Here is a 12322-nt window from a genome sequence, read left to right as displayed (position 1 = left end):
CGGCCCCCGAAATCGAGCACTATAGTCGATTACAACCTAAGCATAAAAGCTCCGTACACAGCCGTCGCTGTTCCACACGGAGACAATTTGCATAGGCGCCCCATCCAATTGCATTTGGCCATTTCCATGACGAGAAGCGCATTTCGCGTATTTCAGGCGCGTATTTAAGGTAGGCGTCGCTGGCTTTCGGTAGAAAATTTTGAACTTTCTGGCAAATTTAGGCAAAGATTCCGGCGTTACTGCTCGGGGAAACGGAATATTTTAAGTGAGGACGACAGACTTTTAGTTATTAACATGCGCAGTATTTACACTAGCAGCGAAAAAGCACTTATGGTTAGAACAGAAACCGCCCAGCACGACTCTCTCGCGCAGGTGAATCCGCCGCAGTTCTGGGAGTGGAGCCCGTGTGTCTATTCCTAGGTTGTAACCGACTATACAGATTGTGAAGTCGACGAAATGTTATACCTTCAATCCTGGCCTGTCCTCGCCATACCATGTTCTGTAATGTTGTTTTTAATTATGGATATGTCAGATTTTTTTTTTACCATCCGCCGTGGTATACAGATAAGGTCTCACGTTACGCAGCTGCAGTACGTGGGTTCGATTTCCGACCACAGCGGCCGCGGGCGAAATGCAAGAACACACATGTACTTAGAATTAGGGGCGAGTTAAAGGACCCCAGCTCGTCGAAATTAGTTCCGATACCACCACTACGGCCTGCCTCGTAATCATATCGTTATTTTAGCACGTCAACCTCATGAAATTATTCTTATAACCAATTTGCTATATCACTTACCATCTTACATCTGTAAATAACTTATCAAGTGGACATACAAATTTTATTAACCTCTACCTCATTCATGGTTTCTGACTACAATGAAGCCTGCTCATGGATACACCGAGCCACATTTACTGCAGGTTCATGAGGACACGGCCTTTCTTGTATAGTGTGGTGTTCACAAAACACACGAAATCGCGTTCAGATTCACTTGATCTCTCTCAGCCTCTGAGAAGCTTAGCTTCACCGGCTGTAATTTAGGAAAAGAAGGACGCCCACTCCCGCTTCATCTTATTCAGACACGGGATGACTCCTTCTAACGCGCTCTCGGGCTCACTCAGACTTTACTGACAGCGGGGGCTCACTCCTACCCGAGTCCTTCTCTGCCCAAACTCATGTCAGGCTCAGTGAGTCAAAGTGAATCGATTAAGAGCTGGTTCCTCGATCCACGGTGGGAGCGTGTATAATTCAGTAGGCCATACTGAACGGGAAGCCATACGCTACTGGAACAGATCGAACTACGCTGCACTTGGTCGTATCCTTAACAAGGAGATATTCCGACTAAAACACACGCGAATGCCCACATCTAGTCAGGTCAGCTCACTCAAGGCGTCACGCAATCAGACGCAGTTCAACTCGCTCGGTCAAATTTATGATCACAACTTTACCGGGTACATCTAACACTCCCAGGTTTAAGTGCACACATACACCCGATAAAGTGCAGGGGAAGACGACCACTGCCATATGGCTCAATTGGTAGAGCATCGGACGCGTTATTCGAAGGTTGCAGGTTCGGTTCCTGCCGGCGGCAAGTTGTCTTTTCGTCCACTTTAATCTCTTCACATTTACCGTTTTTACTACAAATAACATCCGCTATACTTTCCTCGGATTGATTGTCTTTTGGTTGTCATTAATGTTGTGTCTGACAAAGAAAACGAGCCCTTAAATTGCCCTTCTACAGTGTCACATAGATATACACCAGGCCGAAGACACGCTTATTCAACGCCGGCTTCTCGCGCGAACAGGAATACATATTGTATGTTACTAACGCTCGGGGAAGGGTATACTCTGCAAAGCGATTGCATGTGGCTTCCACAGTGGCTGTAGATGATATGCTGTTCATTCTTTTTGCAATCAGCCATTTGAAATCTATGTCCGCGTTTAATACCATAGCTTTGTCTTCTGCATTCCGCCGAATACAAGCGAATTGTCTACCAAGGATTGTCTACTACTGGTCACAGATGAAAGTGCACGGGCTCTAACACGCTCCGTACAATTTTGAAGGTGTCACACTTGCAGATTATCTTTTCCAAGTCGCCATCCACGTTCGGCCATCAAACTCCGCGACTTCATCTCAATTCTGATAATACCAGGACGTCGTTTGTGCATTTGTGCCCGGACCGCTGGCTTCAATGCTCGTAGTACTACCACTCTGTTCTTCCAAAGCAAATACCCCTGCTCAACGCGAACAATATGCGCAATATCATTCGTTCGTGCTCCTATGTGTGTGTGTTTGCGTGTATAAATGTCCTTTTTGAACTAATTTAGATGAGCGAACTGCATAATCACAAACATTTTTAAGGGTAAACACCTATAAGCAGATGGACAAAACATTTATCACTTTGCTTCAAGAGGGTTGCGTTCGGGAACCAATGGTTGGTTTCGTTCCAATTCTCCGCCCGATACTCAGTTGGACTGCAGCTGTGATCAGACCGCATGTGCCCATCTCCTTACTGCCTGGTGGAAATGTTTCTCCGTTAAGCTTTCTCACTTGTTAGTAAGCGCGCATCCTGTGTATTCTTCCCTATTGTCCCGTCATTCCCGCTCGAGTTTTTTGCTACTTTGACGTAAAAAAGTATTAAATATACGCTAAACAAAAAATCACACCATCTCCCGCTAAAGGGTACCTTGAGGCGATGGGAAGCAGCGTTTCGGCATGTCGAGCCCGCGTTTCAGAGGAGGAGTGGAGAGGGGAAGTGAAGAGGGAGAGGGGAGGGGGAGAGGGGAGAGGGGAAAGGGGGAATGTAGAGGCGGAGGGGAAAGGCGAAGCGGAGAGGGGAAGCGGAGAGGGGGTGTGTGGAGAGGGATTGCACATGCGCAGTAAGGGTGGTCACGCAGCACACCACCACCATCACCACCACTGGTTTGAACTCCGCGATAAGATACTTCGCATCTAAAAAGCCGGCGAAGAAGGGGTATTCAGATCGGCGCTTATTAGCGGGAGCTTACTTGCTTGACCCTTAATTCTTGGCTCTTACCCACTGCGGGGGATTGGCCATGAAACCGGCGGTTAATACAAGTGGGAAAATTTAGAATTTAGACGCAGGAAAAGGAACTTATCGGCCGTCTAGGGTATATAGAAAAATTGAAGAATTATTAGTTTATGTACTAATAAAAATAGGAAGAGGCCAATCATATGGAAGAAAATGAATTAGCACGAGGAAGTCCGATGTACCAAATTTTGATTGGGAATAATTAACAAAAAATTCTTGTGTTCCTAAGAAATTCGCATACGGCTAAGCAAACGTTCCTGTTGCTTTGACCCAGAGAAGATTCCCTAAGGAAAGAATATTCTCAGAGTTAAGAGTAATTCTTAAGTTTCCGAATAACATTTCGGAATGTTTCTTCCTGAGGTTCGTGAAACGCCGGCAAGTAAGTAAGAAGCGATCGATGTTTTCAGGTTCTTGACAGTAAAAGCATAGAGGAGATGGCACCAGAGCAGACCTGTATAAATGAAAATTAAGAGGAGGTATACGGCATCGAAATTTCGCAAAAGATACTTCCAATTTGCGCGTGGGACACCATTTATTATCACAAGCAATAGAAATGTGACAATATTCTTGAACTGGTAATTAGTTTTCATAGAACCTTGAAGTAAGGAATATTTGCGGAATCTGGAAGCTTGAGTCGAGAAATCTGAGATGGCTGCGAAGCCCCATCGAACATGTACACCCACTACATGGCACCAAGCTCATGCGTGTTCTTTCATTGCGATAGCAATTATGTGGACAGTCTCGATGGCTTTTTGCCGTCGCCCTTGCCGTCATGTCCTTCCGGTATGAAGTCCAAATTGATAAGATCCCCCTCGCGCACTGTATGTTCTACCGCGGGTAAAAGCGCGCGAGCGGGGGCGACGAACGCGGCCAAAGCAGAGTTCAAACGAGCCGGCCCATTTCCGTCGCTCGAAGGGTGCATGCGATAACATCACCCTGCTCGGGAGGCCTGCCGTCGAAGCAGACAGGAAACGCCCCGCCCGTTTTTAACGAGCCTTAAAGACGCGAAGACGCGAGGGGTGGAGGGGGTGTGGGTGGGGAGTGTCACGCGAGCAGCAACTTTGAACTTTGAATCTAAGGGCGCGGTCGCGATCGCTGGCGCGCGCGCTCAGCAGGCGGCTCGATACACTTCTGCGTGCTGCGCTCCCAACGCGAAGTGACCACGCGGAGAGCATCTCTCCCTGGAGCGGCCGTATTCTCTTACACCAGCGTTTTGTAGTTACGCGAGATGGGATACAAAACAGTTAGCTGCCAGCCTCACTTCGTGTAACACTACAATTTGTTGCTCTCGCATTCATTGCTTCGCTCTTGCGGTGAAACTGTGACTTTTTCTGAAGGAAGACTGACTGAATGAATAACTTTTATTTGGTCCTGAGGAGGCGATGACCCCCTAGGGGGCCTCGTCTGAACGCGGAAAATTCAACTTAAAGACACCACAAACGCCGTTTGTGGTGTCTTTATTTTTTTCTTGTATCCGTGTTTGATAGCCCAGTCTTTTAGAATGTTTCTGCAAGGTTCGCATCGCGCGTCTTCCAAAATTTCGTTTCCCCCGAAATATCGTTTAAATAACATTTTAGAAAAGGCGTAAATTACGAAGGGGTGTACAAACAGTGAAATGTTTACTCCCTCTCTCCATTTCCCATAAACTCATCGGTTCCTCTTAGGCAGGGCGATGCGCATCGCAATACCCATCCTCTAGAACTCCCTCTTCCACCCATTTCCTTCTATTGACGGCGCGCTTATTGTAAGATATTGACGTTGGCGTCAGACAAACGGGCCCCAGAGCGACAAAATAGTGGTGACAAGGTGACGGGGGCCGCGTCCCCGTTTCCTAGATCTGAAAAGGTGTGCATGATGCGTGCACGAGTTTGTGCTAGCGACTAAGTGATAGGGGGAAAAAAAGATCACCCAATGGCGTTCGATCGTGGACGGCTACCCTCTTAATTCCGGGCTGAAACTTCTAAAAACGTCGAGGGGAAAGTCCGCCCAATAACCCGCAGCTCGTAAAGTCCTTTATTTGCGTCTGCTGCGACGCCTTTGCTGATGCAGCCGCATCGGGCCGAAAGAGCGTGGGAGCGTTGCAAGTAGAGCGGAAACATTTTACACTCTTGGGCGATTGTAGGCCGTATGCTGCTCGCAACGGCATTATTTGCCTCGTAGTTTTTCAGACGGATAAGCTGTCACCAGTTTAAGTTTATTCGCGTAAGGTCATTCACAATTTAAAAACTCCGTCTCAAGGTCATGCAGTGGTATTGCTTCCGTGTAAGGCATGACAAGCGCGTTCGCCCGTAGTAACTGATGGAACGCCTTTAACTGTGGCTAAGCTTGTGGCGGCTAGACAGGTAGACGTATTAGCGATAGATTTTAAAGGCGATCATTCTTTGAGTCAGGTATGAAACCAGGTCCCACAGGCCACATTTATATGCGTGGAACCAGGTCACACTGGCCACATCTATATGCATATAGCGTATAGGTGCGAGACAAGCTATGTATGCTACTAAACTATATCTAGCACTTAAAAATAAGCTGCGATAAGACAGCGTGACCTAGGTGAGCCGTTCTTCACCTACAACAAAAGAAATTGCTTTATCATTGCTCTCTTCCTTAATTTACATAACAATGAACTTCTATTTTTTGAAGAATACTTCAGATTTTCTGCGCATGTTCGGGAGAATGTGAAGTGCCTTTTTTTTAATGTTTAGAAATATAAAAAAATCGCGTAGCCCCATTTCTATTCAACGAAATTGCTTTCAAGGGCGGACATAATAATCAAGATGGGCATTTGACTAATTAAAAAATTATCGCGTTCTTTTTCTAAAAGAGCCTAGTCCACTTCAAGTGAAACCGAGAAAAACGGAGTTGTTGTGATATGATCGGGCCTGCTCCAACAATTTTTTGCCAGTGTGTTCATGTCACCAAAATACCTCAAACCTATATTGCAGCTAAAATCTATATATCCCACTATCGTCAGTATTCAGGAATAAAGTTCGTATTTGGCTCTTATAGATTGGGACATTTCATTTGGTCTTGCAAAAGTAGTCTAAATGGCAGCGAATCAACGACAAAGCAATATCGTGTGACACAATTAACACCATCTAGTGCTTGAGTCGGTGCCGTCGTTTGTTGCATGGGTATAATAGCGATGACTAGACTTGAAAAGCGAGTGGTCCTTCCTGGCAACACGCGTACAGTTCTGAACTGTCGGCAGCGCTTATTATTATTATTGCTTTTTTTTGGTTCTTGGCATCTATTGAAGGCCTCCGAAAAATGCCTGAGCTGTTCTTCTTCTTAGCTTCTTCTTAACTTGTTTTATGACGCCGTTTAGGATAACGTCTTCTTCTCCAAGGAATAGATCTGTGCCCAATACCCTCACTTCCGTTGTCTCCCGCTTCAATTATATCATTTTAGATAGAAAGAAGAACATGATTCTGTAACGCAAAACTCGAAAAGAAACAATAAGAGACACGCGGCACTGCCGTAGGAAAGTCGGCCTATTACTCTTTCCATTCGAGTTTTGCCCTACAATATCATGTCTTTCAGTTCATGCCAACTCGCCCAAGAACAAGCAATTGTGGAGCGAAAGCCCGATAGCAAAGCAACCAGGTCACAAGTGAAACAGATTGGATGTAGCCATGTCTGTTATTTTGGTCACGATTGTTTACGCAGCTCTCGTTTAATCGATCTGGCTCAGTTTGATTCAAAGAGGCGCAGGATTTGGCTAATTTTTTACTTGAAACTGCTTTTTAAAATACATGTTACAATCAGGAGGTCGCCCATTTTGATTGCAAACGTTTCAAAAGTGAAAGACACTTAAGCGTGCTTTACGTTCCCGTGAAATTTAGCCCAGTTTCGGTTTCTGGATTTAGCTCTTTTAGAAAGAAAAATAAAAAGCCACCCCAGTTTCACTAAGTAACATCTCAAACTAATCACTCTCCGGCACATATAGAAATTCAGAAATTGCAGCCAATTACTTTTAAGCTAGCATGTACTTGAAACGAAGTTTCGAGATAGTCGTTCTCAGATTTTGCTCATGTATGCGTAGGCGTTTCAGTTATTTTTGCGCTTCGATGCATAAAAAGGCGCTTCGTTAAAAAGAATTAATGAGCGATTCCACTCTGTGAAGGTAGATGACCAACGAAGCTGGACGTTACACAAGGTTCCCGGCCATGTGATGCGCCAGAGGGGTTCCTTCCCGCGTGTGCGCACTCTCTCGCGCCACTAAAACCCTCGTAGCAGGGAAGAGGACGAGGCGAGGGAGGCCAAAGTTACCGTGCCTTCGTCGCTGCTGACGAAATAGCAGCGACTGCGGCAGCAGCGTCCGAGCTGGCCGAGAGCCAAGAACGTCCTCCTATTTCTCTGGCTCGAGCCAGGCGGCTCTTCTTTTGCCAAGGCCGGCCGGACGCGCCTTGCGCGTTACGCTTGTTGCGCTACACCCTCCTTGCCAGGTAATGGGCGAGGAGGATTTTCCCGCGCTGCTCTTCGGCAAGCTTGACCGTGGCGGCAGCGCTGCACTGGCGCTGCATGCAGCCGGAAGGAGGACGACGCTCATTTCCCACGCTCGCTGTGGCCGGGAGGAAAGGGTTCTGCTCGCACACAGACGGTTTGCCCAAGCCGCAGACAGCTTCGCTGTAAAAAATTTAGTGCATAGACAATCAATTTCTACAACTAGCACTACAGTGCTTATCTCAATACTACTTTTAGCTTCGAAATTCGTTCGAGGTGAACGTTAATTCATGAAATGAGTGGCTTCAGTTTGCGCGTTGAAATTGTTGGTTGAGAAGTTGATATCCGCCTCGTCGCAAGTAATATCCGCCTCGTCCAATAATCGAAGCAATTATGTGCATTTATTCTATATGTCACTTGTGAATTCAAGAAACATCTCTCAACATTAGCAAAACGCACGCACGCACACACACACACATGCAGTCGGCACACAATTTATGTTAATCGAAATACAATCTAGCTGGTAGCTGTGCTGTTTTCAGCCTATGGTGTTGCTCTTTGTTGTTTATGTTGAAAGTTCGCTCTTTAAAAGCCAACAGCAATGCGAAATGAAATGCTTCTTGGTACTTCGGTTGCTTGTCATCATGCTGGGGTACAGCGCTTAATGTCTGGCTCCATCGAAAGGGGTCTCTAGTCATTCCAGCAGAGGTGGAGAGAGAAATAAAGCAAGAGATAGAAAAAGCTGCTGACAGCTTTTTTGACACATCGTTTCTTACAACCGGTTCAAAGAACTTTTAGAGGTGTCTACCTTTTTTTCTCTCAATGTCTAAACGGCAAATTCCAAACGGCTTGGCTGTCTTGTTCGTGGGGACGATAGAAGCTTTCTTTACTCGTGAGTCTTGAATGCGCTTTGTTTTCCATTGCTGTTGTGTAGCCATGGAGCTCAGTAGTCAGGGCTGGACTGAGCTTTGGCATGAAGGCACGGTTTTCCCTTTTTCCTTCGACATTTTGTGCAGTGCTGCCGACTTCTAATTGTGTAAGCATTTCTATGCTGACTCGAAGAGAAAACTGCCCGTCCGTCAGTCCGTCTGTCTGTCACATAAGGCAATCGCCGCTATAAAGAAATTAGAGGGTGTGTCCAGATAAGATCGAACACGAGGTCCCGGTCACCATTCCTGATTGTGATGAAATTTACTACAGGTCTAGGCATTACACCCAGAACAATGGTTTCGCAGTTAGTTTTGCGAAAGAAAATTTTGTTCGCAGGAAAAAAAATATACAAATTTTGGCCGCAAAAAACGCTTTTCCGCCAATTTCGCAATTTCTGAATTTTGAGCGCACCTAGGGAAAAAACGGTGCACTTCTTCGTCACAATATTTATTCCTCTTAAAGAACAAGTGAAACACAATCTTATGAGGCTATTATTGTCCTTGCTTGTCGAAGCACTTTTGAAGAAAAAAATCACAAACTTGGCAAATCGCACAAAATACCTGTATTTCAGGAATTTATTGCTGCAAGCACGTTAAAGTGAGGATAATAGAAATTGTAACATATTAACTTTGATACTTTCGCTCTCTTCTAAAATAATTTGCGTGGTTTTACCGCGCTCCGTTTTACTCGATAATTGGGCTGAAACGTAAGTGATTTACGAAAAACGCCGAACTTTGAAAATGATTTTCTCAAAAAGGCCATTTTTATTTTTTTTTAAATCCCTCTGATTGAAGTCAAGGGCGTCATCTACCATTGTGCAGGAAAAAACGTTGCATTATTTTGGTTGCTAACAAGTTATAGTGCGTCACATGTGACCATGCCAGACTAGCGGCCGCGTCGTTCGTTATTGGCTGAAACTCGGATATAAGTTGCTCAAAATACTTGTACGTGACATAATCACAAATCAGCAGCTCCACACCAACAAATGCGCAGTCCGGTGTCATGGTTCAGCAAGCTTTGTCTTGCGATCAGCCGCTTGACAAACCCGCAGCAGCGGCCGCTCGATGCTGCGGGTACTCGCATTGCGTGAGTGCCGCTTCGACGGCGGATGAGCTCCGCTTGCGCGTGAAAACTACGCTAAGAGGACGAATAAGATAAGGAATGCATCACTGTGAAAGTTAAAGGCCGTTAAGTGCCAACAAATGCCATAGTATGCAACGAAAACACTGCCGGCGATTTCCCAGTGAGCGCCTTCAATACAGCACGGATGTATTTTTTTCCCCTGCTGTTATGCCCGAAGCCGCATAATATCGTGATAAACGCTCGACTTGCGTTGAATATTCTATCTGCGGACGCACAACAATACAGTATTGTAAAAGCGGTTCTTTAATGAAGCAAAGGACTTGGACACACTTCTTTTCACAGCCGGCTGACACAAGTGTTCTGGCACGAGATGAACAACTGCAGTTTGAGTTGCTCGACCATCGGAAGCACGTATGACAGCTTTCTTTAGATGTCAATGGCTTTATTTTGTGTCATATGTTGCTCATAGAATGAACCTAATTATCCTTAGCCCATCAGAAGAGAGAAAGCAACACATTAGCGCACTACTGGAGGCGCTCCCTGGGAAATCGCCGGCAGTGTTTTCGTTGCATACTATGACATTTGTTGGCACTTAACGGCCTTTAACTTTCACAGTGATGCATTCCTTATCTCATTCGTCCTCTTAGCGTAGTTTTCACGCGCATGCGGAACTCATCCGCCGTCGAAGCGGCACTCATGTAATGTGAGTGCCCGCAGCATCGAGCGGCCGCTGCTGCGGGTTTGTCAAGCGGCTGATCGCAAGACAAAGCTTGCTGAACCATGACACCGGACTGCGCATTTGTTGGTGTGGAGCTGCTGATTTGCGATTATGTCACGTACAAGTATTTTGAGCAACTTATATCCGAGTTTCAGCCAATAACGAACGACGCGGCCGCTAGTCTGGCATGGTCACATGTGACGCACAATAACTTGTTAGCAACCAAAATAATGCAACGTTTTTTTCTGCACTATGGTAGATGACGCCCTTGACTTCAATCAGAGGGATTTTTAAAAAAATTAAAAATGGCCTTTTTGAGAAAATCATTTCCAAATTTCGGCGTTTTTCGTAAATCACTTACGTTTCAGCCCAATTATCGAGTAAAACGGAGCGGTGTAAAACCACGCAAATTATTTTAAAAGAGAGCGAAAGTATCAAAGTTAATGTGTGCCAATTTTTATTACCCTCACTTTAACGTGCTTGCAGTAATAAATTGCTGAAATACAGGTATTTTGTGCGATTTGCCAAGTTTGTGATTTTTTTCTTCAAAAGTGCTTCGACAAGCAAGGACAATAATAGCCTCATAAGATTGTGTTTCACTTGTTCTTTAAGGGGAATAAATATTGTGACGAAGAAGTGCACCGTTTTTTCCCTAGGTGCGCTCAAAATTCAGAAATCGCGAAATTGGCTGAAAAGCGTTTTTTGCGGCCAAAATTTGTATATTTTTTTTTCAGGCGAACAAAATTTTTTTTCGCAAAACTAACTGCGAAACCATTGTTCTGGGTGTAATGCCTAGACCTGCAGTAAATTTCAGCACAATCGGCAATGGTGACCGGGACCTCGTGTTCGATCTTATCTGGACACACCCTAGAGACGTTTTCATTCCGGTGCCTGGGTATGAAGCCGTGCCCTCGCGCTCCGAAGTCGAATATCTTAACCACTACTTCTCGCATATTTTTTTTCTTTGTTACAGCCTTCGACAAGCCAGGCTTGCATGGCATAAAACATGTCAACCACGCTTTGGCTGGCACGAGAGCGAAATTTTGGCAAGGACACCAAATGATCGAGTGCAGAAATCCACTCCAGCGTATCCGAGAGTGTACGGTACACCTGTCTCAGACGCACAAGACTTTCAATGAAATGTTCCAGTACAAGATGGACGACAGGATGAGCATACTCAATTTCCATTCTAGTTTTCCACAAAGCGTAGTCCCTGTAGCACGATAAGAACATACGAAATTTCATGAGATGCGTTCACCGCTAAGAAACGGATGCCATATGATTCAAGGGGTAATTGCTTCTTTAATGTGCGCTGAAGCACATCCCAATGGAAAACTGGGCGCAACAGTGCCCCCCCCCCCAAAAAAAAAAAAAAAAAGCTTTTTATTGTTTCGGGTTGGTTTCATAAAAAAGCAGTCGGTCGTTCAGGGTATGAAGATGCCTTTATCCCTACGCGCGGAAACAGGTTTTGTAAATGAATAACGATTACTAGGTTTTGCCTAATTTACCTACAGGACGGTCGGTTTTAAATATTGTCTTTTTGCACGCGGACGTAAGTGCTCGTCCCTACAAGGTTGGAGACTTTTGTGACGCTCTCGCTCAACGGTCAATGCTCCCCAGCATTATCGCCTTCGGTGCGTATCTCATGAGCTACGTCTCGGCCGCCACTTTGGAGGACACCGAAGCAGCGAAGAAGTTGGTCAGCATAGCTGAATTACAAGTTAAGAGCAAGCGGTACATTGTCATAGACCCGGCCAACAGGGACATTCGAATGAATGTGCACCTGCTCCTTCACACTGCCCCTGACGAGGACATTCGACTCGCCTTCGCGCCTTTCGGCGAGGTCAGCGACGTAGTGATGAAGCGGTGGCGAGCTGAGGGAATGAGGGACAAGGTATCTACAACCAGAGTCGTGACCCTGAAGATGAACGCTGGAATATAAATCCAGCAGATCCCACGCACTGTGGGAATCGATGCAATGCGAAGCAGCCAGCAAAGAGCAGCATGCGTCACCATGTTTGCCTTTGAGGCAAATAAAGTAATTCTTGTCATGGCATCTAGTTTATTATATATATATCGCATGTTTGACATGCACGC

The sequence above is a fragment of the Rhipicephalus sanguineus genome, chromosome 1 (genome assembly GCF_013339695.2).
Source record: "Rhipicephalus sanguineus isolate Rsan-2018 chromosome 1, BIME_Rsan_1.4, whole genome shotgun sequence".
Taxonomy (NCBI): domain Eukaryota; kingdom Metazoa; phylum Arthropoda; class Arachnida; order Ixodida; family Ixodidae; genus Rhipicephalus; species Rhipicephalus sanguineus.
Note: the sequence above shows the minus strand (reverse complement) of the source record.